The following is a 14,402-nucleotide window of genomic DNA, read 5'->3' on the forward strand; positions in this document are numbered from 1 at the left end:
AAAAATTATGCAATAAATTTTGGTTTTAATGTGTTTAGATTTTTGTGCAGAGATGTACACGTCACTTACTGCAGTTTGGTCTGATGTTTAGGGCAGAGTTTTTGCCATTAGCAATCCATTTCCAACTGCCCTCTCAGAGGAAGGCCACGTAGAATCAGAAGTTTTGTTCCACTTTCACAGAAGTCAGGACTGCTCCGTGCTCTTTCACAAACAGTATTTCCAGGAAAAAGATGTCTTCAGATTTCATAAAACATTCTCATTTCTCAGAAATATAATTTGGAACCTAGAGCTTCTGCCTGCTTCATAATTTTCAATCTCTGCCTATTCATTACAAGTTCTTATATTTAGATATATAATGGAGTTGTAAGCTTCTTTAAAAATAGAAATCCTTGATAAATAAATACTTAACAACCTTAATCTCTGTCATATGACCATGTTCTTAAAGCTCAATTCAACACAGAGACCATTTTTAAAGCATAATGCATCTGGACCCTGGGAATAAAATATCAGTGATTTCCAGTCATCTGATCTCAGATCAGATCTGTAGCCTATGGGACACCAAGAAGGGCATGTTTAGGGAGAGAAGCAGAATTCCAGAAGGGACAATTGCTTGGTCCTGTGTCCCAGTGGCAGCCTAGGCCAGGCTGGCTGTGACCACAGTACCAGCACAGGCTGCTCCATGGATGGGAGCACCACTGTGGAGCAGCCCTTCCGTTGTGGTTAGGATGGAGCAACACTCGCTGCAGAATTAAGAGCAGTCAGCGCTCCTGATTAGAAATTCAGCTAAGATTTTCAAAGATGCCCAGAACTCACACTGCATTCCTACAGAGCCTTTGATTAAATCCCCTAATTGGGTTCTACAAGGAAGCATCAAGTCATTCTTCACATCAGCAGAGGTCCAAGAGCTTTGTATCAAATGCAGAAGGCTCTGGAGATTCCTGGTCTGGCATTCTTCATGAAAACAGTTTCAGTAACCAAAGCATGTAAAAAGTCAGGGAGAAAAAAAGTCAGAAAATCATGCTGAACTAGGAAGCAAAAACAGATACTCTGAATTTCCCCTTCTAATAGAAATAGGATAGCAGCACTTTTTGTAAAAAATCCCCACAAATTCTGAAATTTTTATTTTAGGGCCTCTGAAACCACTCGCTATGATATTTTCACAAAGTCAGACGTTCAGTTTTGACTTATGGTTTTCTTCTTTATACTCTTGTTTCAACCATAAATAAAATGTTTCTATAGCTTTCTCTTGAAAGCATAAAAGAAATCAATATCTTCCTACAAAATGTTACATTTTATCAAATCCATGTTTTGACAGAAAATTGCTCTAGCAGAAAGCTCTTTACCAGATCTTTCCAGAAAGTGAAAAATCACTAGCTAACATCTGTTTGATTCTGAAACACTGAATATCTCACAGTCGCAGATTTCTCATATTATCACAAAACATTTTAAAGGAAACTGTTTGAGAAGGAAGGATTCTATAACCTTTATGTTGGTCAATTTTTTGAATAAAGTCCTTTTATTAGAACTTCAAATTAAAAATAAAAATCACACAGTAGCATAGAACTATAAGGAAGTGTCCTGAACTTATAATTTATGGTAAGTTTTATGCATTCTAAATAAAGATAGCTTTTATCTGACACTTCTTACTAGCTTGGAGCTCTCCTTACTTCACTTTTCGTGACAAAGCTTACGCACAGGCACAACGCTACTATGGCTTGATTTGCTAATATTGCAAATAAATATTTATCACAAAACCACTACAGTAGAATCAAAACCAAAAGAGGTAATTTATTGTACTATGCAAAGGCTTTCCAAAAGTTTAAATTCACGTAACTCAAATTTAAAACTGCATCTGTCTTGCTGTTGAAGGTCAGTTATCTAAACAGTATGTTCCATACCAATATTTTGCACTAAGAGAATATACTTTCAATACCTGAAAATGCAACATAATAGATTCTGATTTTTATTAAATTTTGAGAAGAAAATACTAAAAGGATTTGATAACAGAAAAATCTTTTTCTTACTATACCACTAACATAAGGCAATGTTTAAAAACATAGCAACCAAATCAACATAAACATAAACAATATATAGACTATCCTCACTACACCAGAGCTAGGATATCCATTACTTTTTCTTCCTCACACTTAAAAGGTGTGAGGAAGAAAAAGTAATGGATATCGTAGGCTTTTATCAGAGGTTAAAAGCATGTATGTAGGTTTTTAAGCACAGCAGTTCACAAGATTAATTGTTTGAGTGGAAAGGCACAAGCATTGCATCAAAGCCTGCGAGGTCCAAAATTTTAGAAATGAGCCCTCAAGGTAAGGGAGGGGAAGAGAGGAGCAATGTGGAGATTGCTGTTATGAGAAGTACAGTCAAACACAGAGAGAACTGACAGCAGCAGAGGCTGTCTTTGGGAGGGGGAAGCTAGAAGGAAGAGATAAGGACTCACCTCCTGTGAGTCCTGTGGCACACTGCCCACGCACTCAGCACCGCAGTCCTTCCTGCTCAGCGAAGGACTGAGAGAAAAGCTGCTACCCACAGGTCTTCTCTGCAACACCTCTGCCTTGGTATTAGCAGCTCAATTAAAGTATCACAGTTATCCTAATTATCACGGCTGAGCTGGCTTTCCTCTCCCAAACCACAACTGTTTGTAGAGCCTGACTGGGGTCTGCTCCTCGCTGTACACACAAGGAGGAACAGGGAGGGCTGGTGAGGATGCTGCGAGAGACATGAGGAAAAATGCTGCAAAGCAACTCAGGGATGTTTGAGTTCTCATGGTACTTCAGGTGCTTGCTAATTGTTACTCCTACAGAAAATTCCTCTCCCGCCCCGTGTGCCTGGGCACGTTGGCAGTACTCTGAATGCGTGTATTTATTATCTTGCTGCTGGACTACAGAAAATTAGCAGCTCGGTTTACAGGGGCGGTCAGACACCCTGGGCAGGCCAGGAGCGGCATGTTCCTTTCGAGAGAGCCTTGCAGCCGTGGGGTGTGGGCAGGGAGCGGGCCCGGCCGGGCCCCGGGCCTTGCCGGCGGGGTGCGAGGCTGCCCGGCCGCGCTCGCCACTTCCTCCCGCCCTGCTGAGCTCATGCAGGGGCTGCGGCTGTGCTCCGAGCCGCCAGCTGACATTTCACTGCTTCCTCTTGGGGCTCTTGGGTCACGCTTGTCAGCTGTGCCTTTGAATCTCAAGAGTTGGAAATACACGCACACGTTTTTATGTAGGAAGCTCTCCCTTCTGATGTAAGCCCGTTAGCCCCAAAGTGAGGGTGCTAGAGCCAAGCCTGCAGAGTTCATGGGTCCTCTGCTAATTCAGAGGAGCAGCCTGGACACCCTGGCACCCAGCCAGTGTTAGGAAGTCCTCAGGCCATGTACTGTGTTTGGCTCCACACAGAACTGTGAAAGCAGCCCTGAAAAGCAGCATCAGTGTGTCTGCACAGAAGCATCTTTTTGGTCTGACCCGTGGCCACGGCCATGGCCACATCCTGCTCTCAGCTGTAGCTCTCCCAGTGTACAAGAACCAGCCCTGGCTTAGAGACTCGCATTTCAAGCAATTCCCCCCGGAAAAGTTAAGGCTTCAATTACATTGCTAAGTTTCATAATCCTGAGAGAGATTAATGTTTATTTTAAAGCAGATAGGATGACAAATTGCAAGCTAAGCTGCGAGGGAGACAGAAGGTTGGAATTAGGAAATCATAGAATCATAGAACAGTTTGGATTGGAAGGGACCTTTAAAGGTCATCTTGTCCAACAGCCCTGCAGCCAGCAGGGACATCTGCATCTAGATCAGGGTGCTCATAGTTCCATCCAACCTGACCCTGAATGTCTCCAGGGATGGGATGTCCACCACCTCTCTGGGCAATCAGTTCCAGTGCTTAACCACCCTCATTGTAAGTAATTTCTTCCTTACATCTAGTCTCAATCACACTCTTTTACTGTAAACCCTAATGCTTTGCCCTATCGCTACAGGCCTTAGTAAAAAGTTTGTCTCCATATTTCCTATACTCCTGGTCTAACTGTACTGATAGCACTGCAGCTACTCATCCCGGGAGAAAAACGTGGAATTACCATCAGCTCAGGTTTTTAAGAAGAGTTTGGGCATATTTGACCCTGCTCAGAGAGAGATACAGAGAATTGAGTGATGTCTCTTTATTATTACCTTCCAGAGCTTCCAGGCTTTTATCTGTGATGCTTATTCTCTCCTCTCAAAGCAGTGAGTTAGAGACTGAATATTTTAAGATTTAAGTGAAATTAAATTACAGTGCTATAAAATGCTTTTAGAAAAAATATGAGAACACTGCTAATGGGAACATAAATATTCTTAAATAGGACAATATATCTAAAAAATATCTCAAATATTTGAAGCAAAATCCAAGGTGAACATGAGCTAGGTCATTATTTTTGTTGCCTTTTCTGACAGATTATAGCTAAATTTGTCTCCTGTTTTTATAGTTAATAGCTATATCTTCACACTTCTTAAAATGTTACTGTAGGGGTTTTTTACAGTTTGCTTTCACTGTTAACTTTGATAATATAACATCCTACATTTCCTGAGGATTAAAGAGATACTTTTTTTCCCATGTTCTTTGACAGTGCCCAGATGAGGTGATAACTTATAAACAAGTGCATTCTTTGCTACCCTTTCATTACCCCATTTATTTTAATAGACCCTTATGAGGCTTTTCTGCTATTTTTGCTTACTCAGAACAGCCAGACAGATGTCTGTTCTTGTTCTGTCAAAAGCATCAGTTGCTTTGTTTTTATTAAATACATTGTTCTCCTGCCAGCAGAGAGCCTTTCCACTTGGTCAAGGACAAAATTCCAGCCAACATTTTTTTTAAGAATGTGAACAATGACAAAAATCTTGCCAATAAGAATTGCTTTCCTCTTAGTGTTGAGAGGTCACAAATTTGTTTTAGTTATCTGGCCATTTCCCCTAGAATTTATGTTAGTCACAGAGACTCGCTTCAGTCTCAAAGACTGGAGTAAGGAGGAGAAGCAGACTCTTAAGTTATTCAGGCCTTTAGTGCTCTGCTTTCTTGCTTTCTGCTTCCCCAAAGCCTGCCATTTTACAAACTAAAACCTCATTATTCAGAGGGCTATTATCTAGACAAAAGAGACCATTCAAATTATGTACTTATTATTTGATATAGCTGCACCCTGTTGATTTTTAGAAAGTCACATTTCAGCTCAGCAGCTTGTTTCACTCAGCTCAGCTTGTGCTCTATTTTATCTGATGACATCTTACATATTGTCAGTCTGTCATGAAGAACACAGACATAGCAGTGGCTAAAATTAGAAAGGGACAACATCACTAAATACATATCACACATTCAAACAAAACTGTTGGGACTTCCAAGGTGGAGAAAGGGGTCTAATCCTGAACTTCATGACCTTTGTGAGAAAATCAGATCAGCTATTGAACAATAGTTAGCATATTTTCAGTAATTCCATATGTGTTCAATATGTTTTTCAAATTATATAGATGTGTACATTGGAGCCTTGCAGCCCTTGTGCAGGTAAACCCACCAGTGACTGACTTGTCTCTTGGCTTTTCTGGGGATTTGTTCTCTGTTGGAGACATTAAAATTATACCTGGTAATAATACAGGTTTGTGGATTTACTCCCTGCTCAACAACCCACTGAGGCAGCTACAAACCTTACAGCTGGCTGGGCACCCAGCAGCTCAGGTGGTGACGGGTGTGGAAAGATTCAACTGGGGTAAAAATGAAATAGGAGAGTCTGGGCTTTCCTTTGGAGAAATTATTTCCAGAGGATTAGGGCAGGGAGGGGGGAAGTAGAACAGAAAGGATATGATGGCTTTGAGCAGGACAGGTCACTGTATGCACACAAGAAAACTGTATAGTTGTGGGGGAAAAAAAAAAAACAAACCAAAAATCAAAGAATCTACAAACTGAGTATTGCACATGCATTTCTTTCCAGATACATCTGTACCTACAACCATCTTCAGAGCATATAGACACCACTGCCATGGACCACGGCCTGGTGTTTTACTGCTCAACGTGTTTTTCTTTATAGAAAATAAAAGCTCTCCATAAATGCAAAGCTTTGAGAGAATTACCTTGTTTTGACAAGAAACAAAGTCTATTACTGCAAAGCTTTCTTGCTGCCTTGGCAAAGCAGATCTCGTTCCCAGTATCCCCGGCATTATTCTCCATTGCCACGATGACATCTACTGGAGGCGATAGGGCTGAACAAGGATTTTGCTGTCCCCGTGTGAAGGCTTCTAACATCAGCAGGGTTGGTGTAATTTCACTCACTGGGAACTGCTGCAGTAATGAAACGTGTGAAGAGCAACATGACAATGTTTGTGTTCCAGGTATTTTAAATTGCAACTCCCTCCAGGGACACATGAGGAAAAAGGATTAGAAGAAACAATTCAAACCTCATCTAATACGAGTAAATAAAACTGGCTCATCCAGATAATTTTAAATTATTATATGAAAAGAAACTCCTTAAATATCTCTTGAAAGATTAAAATATGCATTAACTGTAAAATAATATGTATTATTGTGCACTCCAAAGATATGCTAACCTAGAGCACAGGTTTGTTAAAACAAAAGAGATATTAAAATCAGTTATGCAAAACAGTATAAATTAAAAAGAAAATATATGCAATGCTTTGCATATGAGGTTTTTTGTTTTCTCCACAATAAAAATACCAGATGTTGGCTAGAAGAAATAGTGTATATTCTTGCTACATTTTCACTTCATATTTGCAAATGCAAATAGATCTTCACAATAACTGGAAAGGAGTTACTCAGGAGAATAACTGAAAAGGAGAATGAATATGTTTTCTGAAGCATCATGTCTAAGTTCTTCTGTTGGAAATGAGTTTCTGCAATTTGTTTGAATGAAACTGAAGTCACTACTCATTGTAGACGTTTTCTCAAAATAAAATTTTGCAGGGAAGCACACTTATTTTCCTTTAAGCCCGTTCCACTGCCAGACTATGGCTGCACCTTGGCTGCCTCCTTCCAGCCTCCAGAGGTCCACCACCTGCAAGAGGGGTGGCCTGTGCCAAGTCATTCTGTTGTCCTTTTGTTCACTCTGTTCTGTTCCTTTTCCATGGACAGGAGCAGAGAATAATGATGTGGGGCAAATGCTGTGTGAGAGCAGGTGGTGTCTGCAGGCTCAGCCTGTCTGGAATGGAGAGGCTGTGTGTGGATTCTGGCTCTTGCTTCTGAGTAGGTTTATGGAGGAATTTCCCAGGAAAGGAGTGCACACAACAGGCCAGATTTTGCCATGAAACCAAAGCAAACAAAACTATTCCTGATCAAATGAATTTGCAAATAAATAACCCAAGTCTTCCTGATTAAATAAACTGGCAAATCAGTCTGCACAAACACAGATTCACTGTAAAAGACATCTTTAATTAACAAAAGAGTTTGCCTCCTGGAGCTCCCATTGCTTTTCTTGTGCAGGAAGAGAAACAGTAATGGGTGCCTGCAGATGAGGGGGTAGTCTGAAATTAATGATTTTTCTTTAGAAAAATCACTATATACAAAATGAGAACATTTTTTCCACATGAAGAAAAATCACTGAAATAATGGTGAGAGGTGAGGACAGAAGAATAACATTAAGCAATCAGAGGTGAGGACAGAAGAATTACACAAAGGAATTGTTTTTCTGGAAGCAAGAAGAGAAAAAATGAGACGAGAGTATCACAAGAGTCTTTGACAGTAAGGCCCTGATTCTTAAACTTGGCAATACTTAAAGACACACTGAAAGCTTCAAATGGCAAAATTAGATCTTTGTAGTGACAGCAGTGTGAGATAATGCAGGATAAACTGGGATGAAGCCGTGTCTGTGACCAGCAGGCCCGCAAGGGACAGCACCATGTATGATATGTGCTGAGCAGTTGCTTGGTCTACAAATGGGTAGGAATCCTGATGTGCCCTCTCTCAAACTTCCTGAGCACGCCTGTCCTGCACTTCAACTTGTCTGGAAATCAGAAACACATTGGCAAAGTAATTTGGCAGCAGACAACTGCTGCTAAAAGCAGCCATCTACTGCCAAAGGTATTAGGGTTGGCAGGCTGGGAATGTGCTGTCAGTGCCTGGCAGCTTAGGAACCTGTCACAAGCTGAAAAAAAACCCAGTAAATACTATACCTCTACCAAAAATATAAGATACTTCTAAAGATTTTACAAAAGGCTTTTCCAAACCACTCCACTTAACAGGCAATAATGTTAAATCACACTTCTAGGAAACACTAGTGCATTTTCTTTGAAGGATATCACCCACACAGCTGGAGGAATAGTTACAAGAACTACTAGTACATGCAACCATCTAACAGGCTCATTCATAAAATGCTACCCTTAGGAGGATTATACATATCAAAAAGGAGAAGACGGTAAAAGGTAAAATCACAAATATGGAGTAGGAAAAAGACATAAAGGGAGGAATGTAGATTCTCTTTCTTTTTCTTTCTTTCTTTCTTTCTTTCTTTCTTTCTTTCTTTCTTTCTTTCTTTCTTTCTTTCTTTCTTTCTTTCTTTCTTTCTTTCTTTCTTTCTTTCTTTCTTTCTTTCTTTCTTTCTTTCTTTCTTTCTTTCTTTCTTTCTTTCTTTCTTTCTTTCTTTCTTTCTTTCTTTCTTTCTTTCTTTCTTTCTTTCTTTCTTTCTTTCTTTCTTCTTATTATTATCATTGCTATAAATACCTCTGAGCCCAGTCTGAGCAGGCTTCTTCCCACATCCCAAGCCTTTAGTTATCATCTTTTTGTGTGTGTGTGATGCATTATCATGATGCTTCTTCTTCCTGCTGGGGTCCTGTCTGCACTTCCAGACTATCAGTTTCAACTATCTTAGTCCTTCACACATGACTGTGCTTCTGTTTTCTCCAGAGCCAATGACAGAGGCAAAGAATGCCCAGCTTAAATCCAGGTCTATTACTGACATATGAAAGATAAAAATATCTCCAAAACTGTGAAACTGTCCACATGTACAACTGGCAGGTGTCACCATCATATTTTCTGAAAAATCCCTTTGCCAGGATTTCTCTCCTGGGAAGCTGAGAAGCCTCAGAGAAAAAGGAAAATAATACAATCTCATTTGCATCTCCTGTGTTTTGCTGCTTTGCAATATGGTTGGAGATTGTTTATCCAACATATGAATTGTTTTTACACAATGACCAATCATGGTCCAGCTGTGTCAGGACTCTGGAGAGAGTCACAGGTTTTTCGTTAGTGTCTTGTTAAGCCTTCTGTAAATATCCTTTCTCTATTCTTTAGTATAGTCTTAGTATAGCATTCTTTTATTTAATATAAATAAACACAGGGAGGCTGTGTTGAGGGCCAATGCCTGAGCATTCTCACACCATTCAAGGAGCTGCACACACAGGACCCAACACTTCAACTGACAGGACTGGAGCTCCTTTACAGAGGGCAGATCCAGTGAGCCAATGGATGGTCCCTTTTGACTCCTTGTGCACACACACACTCATTCTCGGGTTGTGTTTCCTTCTCCTTCACTCTCAACCCTAGGTTTCCTGCAGCAGAGTTTTGGCTTTGGACTTTTTAAGAATAAAAAATTTATTAGAGTGATACAGCAGCAGAGTCAGCTCAATCTGGGTGTCTCCAGAGAGGGACTGCAAACAAAGGCATCCCTGGGCAATTACACCCTTATGATTTATGCACCCGTGCCTCATGTGCCCTGCACAGGACTTTTCAGTTCAATGGTGATTTGTGGGCTGGGGTGTTCTAACACCATATGGGATTCTTTATTCATCTCCACACAGGCAGGCCATTAACTCTTCTTACTTCCTCCAGCTGCATCTTCTGCTGCCAACTGTATCCTCTTTCTCTTCTGGTTTGTGCCTCTTGTGCACCTGCTCACCAAAAATGAAATCACCAGTGTGATATCAATATTATTCTCATACTGAATCCCAAACACAGCACTGTACAAACTACTACGAAAATTAGTAAGAAAAGAATTTTTTGTTGTTGTTTTCCTAAAGAATAGATGTCAGTCAAAGTTCACAGCTTGTGGCCTAAGGCTTCAGCAAATCCAGTTACTCATGTTAAGAAAGTAAAACTAAGCAAATGGCACACTAAATCATACAAATTTGTAACTCTAATTGACTCATTCTATTTAAAATTTACTTATTTAATCTAAACAACTAACATCTCTCAACAGTTGGGTATATTTAAATTCTCTTTGCAATCTCTCTCCTTCAGTTTGTTTCCACAGGGAATTTCTGAAAGGTTATCTTCCCCTCCTGTGTCTTCTCAAAGGGTTTATAAGTCTTTCAACTCCTTTTGATATTCAAGGTCTCTGACTGAAGTTTGTTTCTCCTTGGAGATTGCGTGCCATGTCTCTGAATCCTGCTAGTTTTATCATTATCTTTTCAATGTAGGCTTGTCTGTTCTTGTGTGGGAACAATTACATGTTCTTTGTTTGCTCTTCCCACAGCCTCAGGCTAAGTAAGATGAAGATGGGACACTCAGAATCCATCCTGTACATGCAGCGTTTTCCCTCAGTGATTCAGATCTGGATCTTCCACCACATCACTGCATGTCAGTGCTAATAATTTTATTACATACCTCATTTTTTTTCAGTAACCCATTGTAAGCATCCCAAACTGCTGTCATTCACACTGCTTGGATCAAAGGTCAGCCTAATTGTGACTCTGCGCAAAGAGTATCATCAATGGACCCTCATTGCTGATGTTGTGTTATGCACATGTCAGCAGAAGAAAGTCCTCCTGAGTAATCTAGAAATACTTCACTTAAATGAAGGTTAGAACTGTGAGCATTCTTGCTCTGCCAGAGTTTCTTACTTGTACAAATGTCCGTACAAAAACTCATTTTGACGAAATTATAAGTAGCCATATTTTCATTTCCCCTGAAAAATCCTGTTTACTTATCTGTCATTTCAACACTGAGAATACAAATTCCTGAGAAAGATAAAAGTTCAGTGGGAAGAACTGGAGTGCAACTCCCAAGCAGCTGCCCTGATTAGGGAATGGGATCAGCACAATCTAATCTAACCTAATGTAGACACAGCCTATTGGAAGTAATTTCTTGTCCCAAAGGTCAAACCACTTGCTCCACTGTGATTCAAACACAGCAGTGTTGTTCTGGAAGTTGGTGCAGAAACCAGTGGAGATCATTATGCCCTTCCAGCACTTTCTCCATTCCCATTTGGAGTTTCCCTTCTTCTGGAGAAAACAGAAAAAATTAGTCCTTGCAATCAGCAGTGACTGCTCTGAAGCTCCACCTCCTGCAGTGCTGGTTCCCTGCTTCACTCTAGATTAGTGCAGCTCAGGGTCAGTGGGGCTAATGTTTTAGACACTTGGCAAGATCAAGCCACAGTGACTGCCACTTGTAAAATTAAGACCATTTTGAGCAGCCCTTTGAACATTACAGTCTTGCTTCTTGCTGGCCATGCAGTGCCTGCCCTTGTGTGCTATGCTCCATAGATCCTGCATTGGGATATCATGTTTATTGGGCTATTGAGATCAGAAGTGTTATTTCTTCTCTTAAAATCTCATGCTTGTCCATGATGTAGCCAGCTCATCCAGCCAGACTCCAATCTGCTTTGTAGAGAAAGGCAAGAATCGCTTACAAGAGCAGCTGCTTGACAGCACAATCCTGCACTACACAGAATAGGAAAAAACATATCCATCTAAAGAAAAACTGAGGAGAATTTTTGATAGATAGAAATTAAATTGAAATTCATCCAAAGACCCACCGTGAGCTGGACTCTGTTTTGCTAAGTGGATACAGCTCTGCTGACGTCAGTGGATTTGCAGCTGTTCACAACAACATGAATTTGGCCTTGGATCTAACAATCTTATTGTTTTCAGGGAGGAGAAAGAAGGATTGTTTGTTTCAGATAAAACTGGGTCAGTGATTGTGTCACAGCCCTGCTCACTGCCTGCTGGAAACCAGTAAAGCCTCTATTATATCCCAGTAGCACCGGGGAGACCCTAACACACTGCCACAACAGAGTAAGGGAGATATCGTAGGTCAGTGTGTATCAGGCACTGACTTTTACGTACTTATAAAGACTTTTATTAATTTCCTTGAATTTCAGATGATTTTATAAAGGGATAACACACTACTGAAAGCAGCCATACCATTCCCATCATCCATGCAGCACGTACTCAGCACCATCTGGGCTTGGATACAGACAGATTACTGCATCCTGTAACCTCCTGTCTAGTGAGTCTTTCAGCCCTCTCTTGGTCACCTCCTGTGTCAGCCCCCAGCTATCTGTGCCAAGGATCAGGTCCAGCATGTCCTAGCTGCATAATCTTGGCTTGTACTTTTGAGAGAATTGTGAGAGAGTTGTGAACAAAAGCTGTAAGACAGTTCAGGCAAAAGGAAAGGAAAGTTACAGGTAGAGGTGCTGAATAGGGGTAATTAAGAAGTCCAAGAAAATCCAAGAGGAAGAAGACTAAAAAGGAAAGGCATAAAATATTGCAGGCAGGGGAATATAGAGGTACCACTGTCACTGGAGAACTCAGAGAGACGTAGCAATCCTGCCACCCTCATGATTGCTCCAGAAAGCAACTGACTGCAGAGCAGCTTCTCTTAATCACCATTAATTGTTTCTTTCAAAATCAGCTTCTTCCTACCCACAAAATGTGCAGTCAAATGAGCATGACAAATAGATCAGTGTTGTTATGATTTCTCAAAGCTAGTTTCTCCCACTAGCACATGCATTATCAACACCAATGATCCCTACTCCTCCAGCAGTCATTCAGCGTCCAGGCTACTCCCAGGCTCTCAAGGTCCCTCACCTCTGTCCTATGGAAAACCTCCAAAAACCTCAGCCTGATGAGTGACTGGAGAGAGAAGAGTTGGAGGGGCTAGGTATTTCATTTTCTTCAGGTAAATGCTGAAATGACAGAACTGTCATTGCCTGTGTAGTGCCTTCACTTTGCTAACTAACCAGGGTTTTCTGGGTTTCCTTCTAGAGCCCTTATGCACCCTGGGAACTGTCAATTCCCAGGAGAGTGGATGAAGTTCAGCTCACTCTTGTGCTAGCCCCATGTGGCACAGGCCTGTTAGCCCAGGAATGTGAGACCAACAAGGCCTACTCCAGCAGTAGGATGGAACAACGGGAATAACAATAAAGCTTTACCACTGTACAGGGTGCTGCTGACTGCAGGATGGGTTCCACACCCCTTGAGCTGATGCATCAGGTCACACAAAAGGGTCTTTCTCCTTGTGAGCAAGGTGTACCCTTGTTTCTATTTTGTAAGACCCTCTATCCCTCACCTGCAACTAACAGGCTCTAGCATATACTTACCTCTTCTCAAAGCTTTCTTTTCTTGCTTTACTTCTCCCATACCATTCGGAGTGGGAGAACTCAAAACTAGAGCCAAGGGTTTGAGACAGACAGCAAGCATTAAGCCCACGTATCACTGGGAATTTGTGAAAATCTATTTTATAATAGTATTTTCATAATACAGAAATGTACACAGAAAAAAAAAGAACAATCTGCACAACTTTGTGAGTGTTATCTTACCTGCCAAGTCCACAGATGAGTTCTTCATCTGCCCTAAGGTTCCCACATTAACCCTCAAAAAGTATTTTTTACATCCAGACATTCAAATAAGTTTTTAACAAGGAGTAAAAAATTTATGAGTCTTAAATGATCACAGGCTAACACTTTTTAACATAATCCAGAATAAACTATCTCTGAAATGGCATTTTAATCTTCGTGTGATGTTATTCTAGCTTTTAACATCAACAACTCAACATTAATTCTTACTGTCATAAAAAAACCAGATTGTTTCTAAGGCCGTTGGGCAATTATGTGAGTAACATAATACTGTTTATAATTGGATATTTTAGATGGATGTACATGGCCTTGTTCCAAAGGAGGTGCCTCAGTTGTAGGTCTCCTGAGGATGACTCACACATTGTTTCCTTGAAGGCATCCTCTTCCAGACAGCATTTGGAGTGGAAAAATATGATTTGTTTAAAAATATATATACACAACTATCATTTATATCGTATATATTTATATCATTTATATTTGTGTTTATAATATGTACAACTATTGTTGGGGCATAGAGGCTGTGAGGTCGTTTAAACAATGGTAGAATTCAACAGGACCATGAAGGCAGTTTTGTCATTTCCTCTTTTGTTGCTATTAAAAAATTTACATTTGTGCCCTGCTAAGAGCTTTCCTTAATGAGATCAATCTTTTCTTATCGTTTTTATTTTTTGGTCTGTGAACAAGAAGTAGTTAATTGACTTATTCAAGTAGAAGGGCCTGAGGAATACCCCTTGTTCACCCTGGGAAATCTGTAAAAAGTTGTGAATTGGAACTGCTAACACCAGCTTTTCTGTTTTGCAGCCATTCTTTGGTAGGTGAGATGGCATAAACTTCGCTCAATTGTTAGTGTTACACTCCTTTTCTGTACGTC

This window comes from Melospiza melodia, chromosome 1 (assembly GCF_035770615.1).
Source record: "Melospiza melodia melodia isolate bMelMel2 chromosome 1, bMelMel2.pri, whole genome shotgun sequence".
NCBI classification, from domain to species: Eukaryota; Metazoa; Chordata; class Aves; order Passeriformes; family Passerellidae; genus Melospiza; species Melospiza melodia.